This window comes from Octopus bimaculoides, chromosome 4 (assembly GCF_046866305.1).
Source record: "Octopus bimaculoides isolate indiv1 chromosome 4, ASM4686630v1, whole genome shotgun sequence".
Lineage (NCBI taxonomy): Eukaryota > Metazoa > Mollusca > Cephalopoda > Octopoda > Octopodidae > Octopus > Octopus bimaculoides.
In genome coordinates this window covers 67,794,583-67,810,626 of record NC_142931.1, presented here as the reverse complement: position 1 = coordinate 67,810,626, position 16,044 = coordinate 67,794,583, and the positions used below count along the sequence as shown (strand labels likewise).

The following is a 16,044-nucleotide window of genomic DNA, read 5'->3' as shown; positions in this document are numbered from 1 at the left end:
GTGAACTGTGTTAACATTTCCAAGCACCCCAGATTCGTTTAACACTTCATTTACTATTAATTTGACCTATGAAATACATTTTAACGTATTTCAAATTGTAACTGAGCCTGACAATCCGGTTAGTTTTATTAGAGTACTTGCAATAACTGTATATGTTTGATGAATTAATCGATTCTCCTCTTAGGTTCAGTTCTTTGTTTTTTGTTTCATATTTTTATTGTTCTTCTTAATCCTATTAATATTTATATAAACTATGACAACAATTATTTGCTGCATAATGAGATATTTTCGGGTGAAATATTTAGAATGAAGGCAATATATGGTTTAATAGCCAAGTCACTTTGTATTGATCTGATAGTACGATGTTTCACGAAACAAAATATAAACATACCATACGTTCCTTCAAAGAGATTGACGCAATGTTGATTGGATAAAAATACATTTTGAAATATGAATGCTATAAATGCATGCGATAAACGTATTTGTCATATCACTTTATCTCAGAAATATTTATTTTCCTTGTCTGTTGTAGACGATTTCTCTTCTTTCTAATAACTCCTGCGTTTTTTTGTTTTCTTCTCTGGCTTGTGAGAGTATTATTTTTCTATACTTCTCTCACATTCCCAGGAATGGCTCATTAGCTTGTCAAAGAATCCCCTTTCATTCTAACCATAAGATATATCAAGTGTGTAATCGTGATGACAAGCAATGACAAATTGTGCATTTCGAACTGAGGGAAAGTATTCCTGCAGGAATCTAAAACCGTTGGAAAATAACAATGATTAAGCGACTGACAATAGCATAATTGATGATAACTCATTGACAACAGAAAATATGGTTGTACTGCGATTGCTGTCTTGAAATAAATCTGCATGGTGGCTGTGACAGGCTAGAATGATGTTAATATTGTTCATAATTAACGTAATGAGAATGATGCGCACTATGATGTTAAAGGTCAAAGGAACGGCGGGTACGGTGCTATGTACACATCTTTGGCGAGAATACGTGAGAACTCAGTGAAACCCTGGATAATAGTCACAGTGACAGGTGTAGTTTTGTTCTCTATTTTATTATGGGATTTTTCTTTTGTTTTCTTGTTTTTATTAATAACCTCCAATTCTTTTTCGTAAAAATCGATTTTATTTCATATTATACTAAACGGTGAATTGGTGGTTCCAAAAACAAATTTTTGAATTTCTAACTATTAATTGAAGTTGTTATGACGAGAAAGTCAATAAAGAATGGAAGCTACTAATGGAAGTGTCAGAAAGATAATGACTAGAGTGTGCAGAACCCCATTGACAGATTTAGTGCGCGTAGATTAGTATCTTGCTGTTGGTTAAAGTTCTAAACTTACTGTGATGTATTTTGCATTTCCTCCCTTGAGTTTGATATAAGTGGAAACCAGGATTCCAACGACCGATTACAATTTCCAATAAAAATTCGTCTTTGTGCATCAAATATTAATGAGTTTAGTATTTCTATAGGATTGGTACTTATAATAGTCTGGTATTTTTAAAGTGTTATGCTTTTGTGTATTAGATTTTTTCACTTCCGTTTGCTATCGAATGGTAGATGAAATTTGTCACCTCGTTAAATACCACCACTTGGCTATTGGATGACTGCAGTCGACAATTATTTCATTCTTCTTTTTATTTATTTATTTATTCTTTTTATTTATTTTTTTTCCATCAGTCACGTCGTCCTACTTCTATCTAAATGATGTAAAGATAGATAAATAATTTGCACTAAAACAATATCGAATCGACATCGAAACATAAATTAACCATATCTGGTAATAAAGAGATTTAATGAACTTCTCAAGGCCTTAATAAGATGTTTTGTATTCACCATAGCGTTGAGAGTAAATATAAGCTGTAGCGCGTGGCAAAAGTTTAATAATTAATATCATTTCAAGATATTTCGGTATAGAAAAGAGACATGTTGTTTATATTCTTTCGCTCAAAATTAGTTCCGATAATGTAGACACATATGATGAACAATATTGAAGATCTGTCCAAACTGACTTCTCTTCGTCAGGAATACTTCCAAGGTTCCATCATCCAATGTAAACTTCCCAGCGAATATGATAGGGTGAGAACTGAAGATGATTTGGTTACTACTTTCAGTTGCTCGAGCAATCACGTTCAGTTTCTTTTCGTGATTCGAAAAAAAGAAAGAAAAAACTATTATATTATTATTCTTAGCTTCTGAAAATGGAATAAGTGACTACAAGAAATGAGTAATGCTTTTATAAGTCGTAGAAGATAACTCTTGATCTATGGCTGTTATTCATTCAATGAGGTTGTAATAAGTAATGGACGAATACAGACTTATAGAAATATTTAGACAGTAAAATATAATCCCGTGTCAGAGAGATATATACAGGCAAGTAATTTCTTTCTTTTTACTTTTTCTCAGTCTCCAGTAACAAAAAGGTAAGGGTGGTTCCGAGAGGGTTAAATTTGAGCGATGACATATGTGAGGTCGTTGGAAAACTAACTATTTTCTGATTCCTTAGATATTTCATTGAAATACGCAGAGACATAAAAAGAAACGAGAACACTGGAAGAATATTTGAAGTTCATATGGCAACATCGTCAGAGAATAAAAAGGGCAAATCTGAAAACCAGATTATCAATTTTAAATCGTATTTCTTGAAATAAAGTTAATTATGATTGTTTTATTATGTCAAACCTTGTTGAAAATTCCATGTTGTATCACGCGGACAGTATTGACAAATAAAAATGTTGGCTTTTTGTTAGGAAGGGTCAAAAGAGAACCACATTAATTGTAAACCCGCCTATAAGCATACAATATAATACATAACATTCTGACAAATAGTTGAATATTTTGCAAATACATACGAATTTAAATAGGAAAGAATTAAACAATAAATTATGTTCTAACTTCCATAGTATCTGACATTGTATTCTAACTTTTCAAACGCATGCCGATTGAGAAAATATTGTGGCATTATGGATCTTGTGACATTATGGATGATGTGGATTATCTAAGTTACGGAAGATGAAAATAAAATCTTATACAGCATACTAAATAGTCAAGTATTAAGATATGTCTAAGTGATACTGTGTAGAGCTAACAGAACAGTCTTTGATACCTCTTGCAGAAGTATCAAAGAGAGATTTTTCCGTGTGGGGCTTTCAGGATGGTTTTGACCAAGTTCTTAGCATGTATTCTTGTTTGTGCATGCATTTACCACGTATCTCTGACTTAAGTAATCACCAACCTATCATTACTGCTTTGGCCTTGGTTTCTTTTCAAATTTTTCTTCCATTTTTCGACACTTTTGGTTTTTCAAGTGTCTTCAATTTTACACCGTAATTTGAGGACATCTCTTTCACACACCCGATAGCCCAGCAGATTACTTGTCTAGCATGGCGTTTCGAGACAGTTACCGAAGAAGACAGATAGCAAAAGATGTTAGATGTACAATAAACGATACGTTGAGACTTAATCAATCAAGATGAGGACACGAATTTGAATACATTAGTTTAACATAATGATAATTACACAACAAATAAAATCAGACTACATACACAGATACACACACACACACACACACACACAGACAAACACTCACACATGTATACATGTGTGTGCACGTGTGTGTACATGTGTATGTGTGTGTGAGTGAATGTGTGAGTGAGTGTGTGCTGTGTCTGTGTCTGTGTGTCACTAAATTGGCACTTTCAAATTTGAAATATATTCTCAAATTTCTGTTTCTTAAACGTTATATGTAACTGTTCAATTTCCCATGACAATTTGCGTCAGTTATATTCATCGGAACATAACCATGTCTTATTTCCTAAAGAAAGTTAGAAGCTTATGTAAGACATGAACAAATCGCAGTGTTGTATCAGAGTGATAACCGATATAACATCACTCTGAAACAACATTAATTTAGGGTTTATTAAAAGTTAGGTTAAAGGTCAATTGGGTTTCATTGAACAACACTGAAATGCGAATAAATCTGCGAATATGTTGCAATTTGTTTTATTTTTCTTTAGGAAGTTGTTATCGTTTATCTATATTGAAAGTGAAAGTTACAGCAAACAGATAAAGTGCCAGGAAATGAACGAAAAGCAAATAAAACTTTCCGAATTATGTTTAATACACGAAAATATTCAAACTACATACAATTCTAGACGTTTACTTGAAAGCTAAGGAAGATGATGTTAAATTAATCGAAACAATCTTTCAACGAACTTCACCAAATTCCTACATTATTGCTTGTCGGAAATCAATGCTTTCAAATTTATATTCAACATACGAAACGAATTTGATTCTCCCTGGTTAAGTGAGAAGAACATTGTTTTCAACGTCCTCTGCTTTTATCATTTTGAATAAAAAAAAATTACCCATATTAACTTGGTTCCACTCAGGGTAGAGAATTTAACACACCAGCATTACTGGAATTGACATACAGTATTTGATGTAAAACAAATATGACAGAGAACATCACGATTTACATAATTCATTATATTTTCTTTACAACATTAGCGAACATGATTTAAGTTTCTCTTACTTCAACCACAAGATTTTCAGTCCATTATTCTCTTAGGCGTGTATATTTTGTGTTTCCTTCAATCTAATATAAACTTTTTTTTATACTATGATCGTTTCGCTACGTTTAATGTGTTCATTCGGTGAAGTAGATAATTATATATTTGAGGCTGTAGAAAATGATTACTAGATGAGGAGTTTTAAGCGCTTAAGTGAGAATGAATGTCGTATTGTATATGAAAATCAGTTCACTATTGCTGTAAACTAATTTGAGAGATAAAATCGAAATTTAGAGAGCTACAGGATCCGCGAGAGAGAGGGAGTGAGAGAGAGAGAGAGAAAGTGATAGAGATCATGCAGGGTTTGCGTGTGTGTACTCAAGTAAGAAGGAAATTATGATACTGGAATAGACACTTATTTACCGTCAAACTTAAACAGGTGGATGAAGAGGAGCAGTTAGCTACACATTATTTATAATCTGACGACAGAACACGTGACTGCTATCCCATTACAGGCGATGAAACAAAAATATGTTCAAATGGTGGTTGTTTTTTTTGTTTTTTCTCTCTCTCTACTTTTTGCGTTTTTCCGGCCACAAAAAACAACACATTTCTGACTTTCAAGAAAGCTTCGGGGTATTTGCGCTCGTATCTGAGACAGTGCTATAGTTACATACACAAAGCTTTCAGACAACACGTTAGAACCATTAACTCAACACTGGCTTTACTTCTTCTCTAGCTCAGTGTTTAGAATGTCAGGCTCCCAATCACGAAGTATTGTGTTCGATTCCCGGACCGGGCTGTGTTGTGTTCTTGAGCAAATCATGTTATTTTACGATGCTCCAATGCACTCAGCTATAGAAATGAGTTGCATTGTCAAGGGTGTCAAGTTGTATCGATATTCGCTTTTCCATTGGATAAGATCATTTTGTCCGGCCGTGCTAACGATTCTTTCAGCTTCCCCCTTAATCGATTGCGAGCTAGAGTACTAATATTCCTGTCATAATTCAAGGTCAGCGAGGCTAGAGGTCATCTAACTGTCAAACGGTATCAGCTTCAGACAATCTGCTCTCTGGCAAACAAACAAAGGGTGTTTTGATAAAAATTTCCATTGTCGGTTGTAGACGAGACGTAGTACTCACTCTACCCCTACCCTGCCAATCATACACATTAACGTCCCGTGTATCGTACTTACACACAGTCACACGCACAACGCCGAATCAAAGTATTCTCACACACTCGCGAGCGCACACACACAAATATATTGATGCCCTACAACCACGTTGTAAGTATTCTCTTGTCTTCACTCCCCCATCCTTTCTTTCTCTTTCTTTTTCTTACCCTTTCCCCTCACTCTCCCTTTCCTCCTATCTCTTTCTCTCTCGCTCTCACCGACATTTTATTTTTTCTATCTTGTATTCCATGCTACTTACTTTTTTACTCTCGTTACTCCCTATGTCACTCTCTCTATGTTCTCCTCCTCTCTTATTCTGTTCTTTATCTGCTGTTTCATCACTACACCACTCTTATTTTCTTTTTTCCCCTCTTTCTGTAACACTCAATATCAGAATTTCTTTTTTTCCGTTTTGCCTTTTCGCTTGAGAATTTCGGTGAGGACAGACGCTCTTTTGTTTGTTTGTTGTTTTCCTCCCTACCACTATAAAACCTTATCTCCGCTTCTTTTACGCTACTTACTTGATGAGTATACTCTTTTATTCTTTTATTCTTTTACTTGTTTCAGTCATTTGACTGTGGCCACTCTGGAGCACCGCTTTTAGTCGAGCAAACCGACACAAGGACTTATGCTTTGTAAGCCTAGTACTTATTCTATCAGTCTCTTTTGCCGAACCGCCATGTTACGGGGACGTAAACTCACCAGCATCGGTTGTCAAGCGATGTTGGAGGGGGGGGGGGGGACAAACAGAGACAAACATACACGCATGCACGCGCGCGCATACATATATATATACATACATACGACAGGCTTCTTTTAGTTTCCGTCTACCAAATCCACTCACAAGGCTTTGGTCGGCCCGCGGCCGAAGAAGACACTTGCCCAAGATGTCATGCAGTGGGACTGAACCCGGAACCATGTGGTTGGTAAGCAAGCTACTTACCACACAGCCACTCCTACGCCACTCCTATCATAATCTTCTGTATCCAGCGAAAGGTCAATACCCGTTTGTGTAGTTCCTTGTGTATTTATGTAGTTATGTAAACGAGTATGTGCACATCTACCCGTATATATATTTCCATGGTGCAATCAGACGGGTAGTACCATGGAATTAGAAATCTCCAGACTTTAAATGCACCGAAACTGCACTTATAGTCTGGATTTCCGTGGCTGATGAGAGGTATTTTCATGTTTCCTTGTCTTTCGTTGAATTTTTCAGTCGTTTCCATGCCCTATTTTCGATATACCTGTATGTTCACCGAATTCTCTGGGTACGCATATCATCTCCTCAAATTGGGTACTTACTATTCATATGTGTGTTTGCATGTATCAGGGTATATATACTCGTGTAGATGTTCATGTAGGTAAATTGTGGATGTATGACAAAATGGCTAGAATGCAGAATGGAACACCCTACAGTATTTTTAAAATCCAACTATAACAAAGACTCCGTGATGTAACACACCATTCATATAAAATAACTCTACTGTAGTTTTTAAATATTGTGACGTCATAAGCTTATTCTAACGTCAGTAGTTATTTGTAGGATATGCATAAAAAGTTTTTTTTTAATGCCAATGTTATCATTGTGACGTAATATTATCCAGATTGAGATGCTATGTTTAAAATATGAAAAAATGTTATACGTAAAACTTTGCAACTGAGATATAACTCAATTATTTACTGCTATTATTTTCGAGGACTGATATTTCTGTAATTCCATTTTTATTATTTCAAATATTTTCTTCAGCATGAAAAAAATAATATTGATATAATAAAACACAATTCACGCAACTTTAAGCAAGAGTTATTGCCCTTCAACTCTTGTTAACGTAAAGCAGCTTCGTCGCCGCCTCGTTGACACTTGCTATAATGAAAAAGAATGTTTCCTGGTTATTTCAGCGAATTTCAAATGCAATTACTCGTAGAAAAGTAGTTGGCTTTATTGATTGCTTCAAGAATTGTTAATGTCACCGATAGTAAGTATAAGTTTAAGTAATCTCGTGTTCTACGTTCAACTCTCGCCAATGTAAACTTTGAGGACTTGTATACGTTTTATACCGTAACTATCATACCAAAACCTACATATCATTCTCAATAATTAGAATGCAAATCTATGATAATGTATAAGATTTTTAATAAGCAACCATAAAAATAAGTAATGTAATCAAAGCTTACCTTTTTTTATATCGCTTTGTCTTGACGCTTTTTAACATCCCAAAGAAACTGACAGTCACATGTTTTTCTAAGGCAAAGCCTATTCTCTATGTTAATGCACTCAAGTGCAAAATGGCAGTGTTAGAAGCTGACAATGGGCTGACTTTAAAGTCACAACAGCAGGTGCAGTCCAACAGTTGTGCTTCCAAATCTCACTAACAAGGCTTTAGTAAAGGCTACAGTATGGTAGAATGCATTTTCACAAGATAACATGCAGTGGATTTGTACCCGATAACAATGTGACCTACTTAACTACGGAGCCATCCCTGTGCAAGTTACAATATTTAGGTAAAACCTCAATGACAAACTATGAATAATTCATCTGTGTTATTAGAAGTAGTTACATCATGTGATGGATGTGTATCGTGGTAAAACAGTAAATATCCATAGTGGAATGTAATGGCGGTGGGCACCTTCAGTAGGTACATCTTTCATTACGCAAGAATCTCTGACTATACGATCGAAAGTAGATATTTTCAAATCAAAAAGTAACCAATTTTAATTATTTCGGCTCTTGCACATGCACATATGCATATAAACTTTACTATAACTATAGCTTTCAACCGTCACTATCCCGTTTATTGACCCTAAGACCTAAATTAAAATCATAACTTTAAGTGCAACGTGAATCTCTAATCCTAAACCGGAACCCTAACGTTAACCGTAAAACCTAACCGTAAACCCAACCGTAATGTTAAAGTCGAATTCCTAGATAATGTCTAACCAATACAACGTATCACAAATTGCTTTGCTTTATACTGAATATCACTATGAGGCTTTGGCTCATGTGTACACGCTAAAAGAAATTGGAACGTCTACTACTTGCTTCGAAAATTGTATGATTTTCACCGTGAAGTTCGGGTTTTACTTATCTCTATCATTGGATGAGAACTCCTTAGCTACTTATACATTAGGGGTGACAAAGAGATGCAATAGAAGCTTCTTAGTTATTTGTTTTAATGAATTTTATTTATATTTCTCGTGGAAATGCCGTTTGCCTTGTAGATTGTTTCCAAAATTACCGATATCGGTTCCAAATTTTGGCACAATGTCATCAATTTCGGTGCTGGGGGACGTCGATTACATCGATCACAATGCTTAGCTGCTGCTTATTTTATCAAACCCGAAAGGATGAATGGTAAAGTCAACCTCGACGAAATTTGAACTCAGAACATAAAGACGGACGAAATACAGCTAAACATTTGCCCCGGCGCGCTGACGATTCTGCTAGCTCGTCGCTTTCAGAATTACTAATATTGGTTAAAATAGGCTCATTTATAATTTATATCGTAACAAGCAAGCGACTAATAGTGAATAATAAAATACCGGTCATTACTTGATTGATTTAAACGTGTGTTGCTTATACCCATATCATGATCAATTGGCAAGTAAAATATGTAGAGGGCCTGGAAAAAATACAATATCAGGTCTTGAACATACAATGCAAGTATGCATCCACGCTTAGAAGGGGGGAAAAATGAATTACACAATCAAAAGGAAAAGAAAAGATCTTCTGGTATGTCGTACTGACGTCATCTCTCACGTAAATTACCAAAAATAGCCAAGATTAAGCTTATTTCCATTGAATTTGATTTATAGATTGTTTGTGTGTAAGCGTCTGTGTGTGTGCAATTTATGTAATTTATTTCTGCTCAAGAAAATGTTTTCTTTAATTCAAAATTATATCTTGTTTTTTTTTTCAAAGACGGGTTTTCTCCATATTAGATGTATAATTAAATGACATAATATTTTTTCTTTACTTCGGATTATTAAAACAAAATTTCAGATAACTACTGCAGGCACTGAATACTTATTGATACGAGACATAAAATCAAATGGTTAAAAATATTACTGGGGAAAAAGTTTAATCGAATTAATCTCGTAAAACAAATCGATTCATGAGTCCAAATAAATATTGAATTACAAAGACAGGAGAAAAATTACTATAAATCCATGATAGTTCCTTTTTCATAACAAATATCAGAAATTTGCAGGCAAACAGTCTTCGCCGCAACAGAAGCGCACGCATACAAATATACATTTGTAGAAGCAGTAGAAATTTCTCTTTGCATATGTATTCAGACACACGTGTATACTGCTAACACACTCACGGATATACCGCCTATGTATTGATTTCTGCTTGTTTCTATATTAGAAAAGAAGTATTATTTTATGTGTGTGTGTGTGTGTGTATATATACACAAATATTTTCCCAGTGTGTATATGATATGCCCGTCCAAATGAGCAGTATAAACACTTTTCATCATTTTGACTAAAAATGTAAGATTTGTTGCGGCATGTATTTCAAATTATTAAACAAGCAAATGAGAAAGCCTCTGTGTGGTCACTCGACCAACTAGAAATAATAGTCAAATTTACTTTATATTGCATCCTCCTGCCATGGAAACGAAGGACGCCTGTATAGCAGTAGTTGTAGTTGATAACAGAAAGAAAAGACTGGATAATAAATACAACTAGAAAGCTTCCATATAATAGATTTACTCGAACACGACTGGTCTGGAACTAAGCAATAGCAAAAACGCCAAATTTTGCCGAATATTTTATGCTTTGTTGTTAGATTATACTAATTTCTAAAGGATTTTCCCCGCTAACGTGATTTACATAGCTCAGACGGGCGTTATATATTTCATAAATAGCCAGGAATGTTGAATACGTGGTGCTTTCAAAAGCTATCCAACTTTATTTTCTACCGTCAAACTTAATGCTGCGTGGGAAAAATTCCCAAGGTAGAAGGTGCCACCACTCTTCCTGCGCATGTTTGAAAATTTTCGTGCAGGTAGAACGTGTCAGTTCCCGGCTATTACACCTAGAATATAGACGTGTAGTGCGCGCTCGTCTGATTTTTGTGTTCTCACAAGATTACCGAACGCACCGAGCAAAGTTATTGCATCGAGTTTATCCAAAAGCTTGATGATACTCGGGCACAAATTATCCAGAAGATTCAGCAGGCCTTTGTCGATGATGCCATGAGCAAAACTTAGATGAAGGAATGCTACAACTGCTTCAAACACGTTTGCACCTCAGTGGAGAGCGAGACACGCTCAAACAGGTCATCCACGAGCCGAAACAAGGAGCCGATTGAGAAGGTTTGGCGAATTGTCATGGAAGGCCGCCGTGAAACAATCCAGGAAATTGCTCATGAAGCGAGAATAAGCAAAGGATCACTGCATCTCATTTTGATAGAGCATTTGTGCATGCGGTGAGTGCTGACGAAATTCGTCCCCAAGGCGCTGGTGGAGCAGCAGAAGCAACATCGCATGGAAATCGCTCAGGACATGCTGAACTGTGCAAACTACGACCCAGACTTTATGAAAACCATCATTACTAGTGATGAGACATGAGCTTATGATTCAAACCCGGAAAACTATTCCAGTGCTGCTATTGGAAGCATCCATATATAGCAAGGCCCCAAAATGCATATAGGCTTGTAGTAATGTAAAGGTAATGTTGATGTGTTTGGCGACAAGGCCAAACAATCAATAACGAATACTGTCTTGAGTTTATATGTCATGACCTGCCTGATGCTGTGCATCGAAAGCTGTCAGATATGTGGGTGGCACAGAATTGCCAATTTCACCACGCTGATACGCTCACTCATTCCGCCCACATAATGCAAGCTTTACTGGTCACGAACAATACACAACTTGTTTGACAGATTCCCTCCTCTCCCGTTATGGCACCGTGTAACTTATGGCTCATCCTTAAACTAAAAACCACGCTGGAAGGGAAGCGATTTGAGTTGCAAAAGGATTTTGAGAAGAGCGTCATCTTACACTACGGCCTCAAAATGCTTCTGAAGCCTACAATGTGCGTTTCTTATTGTGTTCCAGAGAAGATCTTCGAATACTTCCTTTATGTTGACCACCAGCACGGCCTTGGTGTTGTAAAGTAGACCGGTTGGTGTTTTACTCAACCGCGCTTCACACGTAGTAATCCATTGGACTTCAATCAGGAAAATTTGTGGGCCAGAAACTGATGCTAGTTAAGTTGTAGTAATTCTCCGACAAAAACTTCCGACTCTTTCCAGAGATATAGCAAGGAGACGAATCTTGCTGTCGCATATTTGGTAATTCAGCTGCAACCCCTCCAGCGATGGATTGGCCACAGTTTCCAGCAGCTTTACATAGCCGTCAGGTTTGATCCTGAGGCCCTATACATCAGTTTTTGAATGAAATTCGGCGTGCAGACGCAGTCAGAACGCCTGTTGTGCCCTTTTCAGCTGGCCACGTCGTGTCGTACAACCTTTACAGAGTTCACAGATTACTGAGAAGGAATCACCATATCGACATTTTGACACTCGGGGCGAATTATTATGATACAAAAAAAAATTTTGTAACATTCAGATGGTTTGCAATTCATGTCAACTAGCCTTTTCTCTATTCATACTTTAATCTTTACACTCTCCAACGCCATTGACCGTTCACCAAACATCAAGCTATTCCTGAAAAAAAAAGAGACATAAAAATCGTCAAATTTAGCACGAACACTCTAAATACATACAATATGCGTATGCGTGTGTTTGTATGCAATAATGAAATAAATACATACAGGCATGCATACACGTAGAATATTGTTATATTACGAAAAGACCTTCATAAGGACTCACGGTGCTTAAAAGCACTCGTGTTTATAACGGTGACGGGCGAAAGTCGTCCGCTACGATCAGCAGAAATAACAGATCACATGATTTCACCAATCCTCGGGCTTGTCGGTGACAGACGTCTAGAGCACATTTAGCAGCCGATTTCCTCATCAATGGTATATAGATGATCAAATCCAAGCACTGGGATCGGAAATATATAAATGCGTGCGTGTGTACGTATGTGTGTGTGCGTGTGTGTGTGTGTGCTGTATTTATGTGGGTGTGTATATATATATAAATGCTGTATATGTGTATATATATATATATATACATATATACATGTATACATGCATATATATATATATATATATATATATGTATATATATATACATATATATATATATATATATATATATATATATATATATATACATGCTATATGGATGTATATATAATTATATATATGTGGACATACTCATGCTCGCATACAAAACAGGAAAGTTAGCGAAAAGGGGTGGGAGAAATAAACGTTAAAGGTTGAGCGAGGAGAGAAGAAAAGTAAAACGGTTAAAGATAGATAAAAATATACATATCGAAATGTAAATACGTATGGATAATAGTCTTTAGATAAACACTGATATGTCGTGGGATATAAAACATACATATATATACATAATTACATATATGTATGTGTTTGAATCTAGTTATCTATCTCTCCTTATATATATATATTCACATGCCGCACATGCAAACACATACATACACATATTTACACACGTACACACACAGAGTCACATTTCAGGCTTACGCACTCCATGTATTCTAATTGCAAATGAAATATAAATGAGCTTCATGCAGAGATCAGAATTTTATCTTCATTGGATTAGCCACGGCATTATACAGATCTGCAGTATATTAATTGCCTATCACTCGGAATCGAATGCAATTGTTCACTAAGGAAAAGTATCTACATGATTGCTTTTAATATTGGAAAGGATGGTAGCCATGCGATTCTTTAGTGTGGTAGTTCTCTGTCCAGCGGTTTGGTCTCTTCTGCGATGAAAAATATATTTGTCTCCTGATCTATGATCAATAAACCAATAGCGCATATATGCGGATTAGATGAAGTTAGCCTTGGAAAAATGCAAGCGTAACCTTTTCTTTCTGTAAACTAGCGATAGACTTGAAAAATAGATATTCTGTTTGGTGTGATACTGCTAAACCACTACTTCCTCAATATCTAATATCTTGATAGAAAGCAAAAAGAATGAGAATGCTTCTTCCGAGATTTTTCTCCATTATGTTAAAATGTGTACTTTTCAGAGATAAAATGATTGCACTGCTTTCACGTTTGCATTATTTACTGGTTTTAATCATTGGACTACGGCCTTGTTGGAGCAGCACCTTTAGTCCATTTGAGGGTGGAGCAATCATATCGACTCCATTTCTTAAGCCTGATAATTATTATTTCATCGACTGTTTTTGATTGAATGGCTAAGGTATCTCTCTTTGGCATTGAGTCAAGAAACTCGATACACCAGTAAACAATGATAAATATAAGTATACATGTTCGACAGAACTTCCACTGATTTCGCCTACCAAATTATTGGCTGCATGGCATTCGTCAACTCCAAAGCACAGTGGTGGAAGATACTTGCACTAACTACCGTGCAGTGAGATCGAACTTCGAAACATGTACTTACGAAGCGAACTTCTAAGATAGTCTAAATAGTACGGTTATTAAGTAAATACTGCTATGTTATAATGTATAAGAACTTATTAGGACAGAACCAAACTTCCGAAATATAAAAGTGAAAAAAGATTAACGGTGGCAGAAGAAAAGTGGGATCTTTTTTAAAACGGGGGCCACATTTTTAATTAACGAAACACTTTGAAACTTGGAACACTGGTAGAATGTGTCATATAAAACATTTTTTTCTCTTAGTCTTCTTTAAAAAAAAAGAAATCCATAAGTTATTCCATGTGAAAGTTGTCGTATTTCTCTAATTTCAACCAATCACTGACGTCCATTCAGCCCATATACATTAAGTGCCGACTACATAAACAAACGATTCTGAAACAATTAACCCTAACCCTAACCCTAACCTTAACCCTAGGGTTAGGGTTAGGTTTAAAGTAAATTTAAAACGAAAAAAGCAAATAAAACGAAGGTATGGAGATTAAATACGCTTTACATCGCTTAATCAGCCAAAGGGGTAAATGTAAACAACTGAATACTTGTCAGTGATTGGTTGAAATTATCGAAATAAGACAATCTTTTACATGAAATAAATTCGAATACAAAAATATTTTTCTGTTCTATAACACAAAATAGATAAGTATACGAAGTTTGAAAGTCTTTCCGTACCAAAAATACTACGTAAAACATTAATGAAAAATGTGGCCCCCGTTTTAAAATAGATCCGAAAAGTGAGAGCGACTCAACTGAGAAATAAATCTGCCTCTTGGTCTTGGCTTGCCTGTTGTTTCATTTCCTGCGAAAGATTTCGGCTGATGGGAGAAGTTTCAGGGTTTTTTTTATTATTATTTTGAAGCAGGGTGGTTCAGGGTGGTTTAGACCAGTTACAGAACATACGATGTATCCGAGGAAATAGAGCGAAATCTCTTCTAAAAATATTAACGCGTGGCTGTGTAGTAAGTAGCTTGCTTACCAACCACATGGCTCCGGGTTCAGTTCAACTACGTGGCACCTTGGGCAAGTGCCTCGGGCCAACCCAAGCCTTGTGAATGGACTTGGTAAGCGGAAACTAAAAGAAACGCGTCGTACATGTGTGTGTGTGTGTGTGTGTGTGTGTGTGTGTGTGTGTGTGTGTGTGTGTGTGTATGTTTACGTGTCTGTGTTTGTCTCCCCACCATCGCTTGACAACCAATGTTGGTGTATTTACGTCCCTGTAACTTAGCGGTTCGGCAAAAGATCGATAGAATTAGTACGAGACTTGCAAAGAATAAGTCCAGGGTTCGATCTGTTCGACTAAAGGTAGTGCTCTACCATGGCCGCAGCCAAATTCCTGAAACAAATAAAAGAATAAAAGAATCGTTTGAAAAGTAGAATAGAATAAAATACATTGAAACATGACCACAGAAGATTTGGAGTTTTGATCCTAACACTACATGTGGAGTAAATTTTCCGAAGACGATCGTTTCCCCCATAAACACAAAGTCATAAATGTATTTGGAAATTAACATGAAATATAATGCATTATAATATTCGTACAGGGCCTCAAATTCTGCCCTGGTTATTCTTAGCATCATGTTTCTGAGGTCAATAAATTAAGATAAAATACTTGTCTTCTTTCTCTTGCTCTCTCTCTCTCTCTCTCTTTCTCTCTCTCTCTCCCCCCCCTCACTCTCTCCCTCTCACTCTCTCTCTCCCCCTCTCTCTCACTCTCTCTCTCCCCCTCTCTCTCACTCTCTCTCTCCCCCTCTCTCTCTCTCTTTCTTTCTCCCCCTCTCTCTCTCTTCCCCCCTCTCTCTCCCTCTCTCTCTCCCTCTCTCTCTCTCT

At 36.3% G+C, this 16,044-nt stretch overlaps 1 long non-coding RNA gene across 1 annotated transcript; it reads right to left on the bottom strand.

The window, feature by feature from the left end:
- Positions 1-1,793: 1,793 nt before the first annotated feature.
- LOC149136073 (uncharacterized) lies at positions 1,794-7,198 on the bottom strand. Its single transcript, XR_016241532.1, has 3 exons — positions 6,644-7,198; positions 3,251-3,393; positions 1,794-2,154 (listed from the first exon to the last, which is right to left on the bottom strand). It is a non-coding gene; the product is annotated as an uncharacterized LOC149136073 (long non-coding RNA).
- Between the last annotated feature and the right edge of the window lie 8,846 nt (positions 7,199-16,044).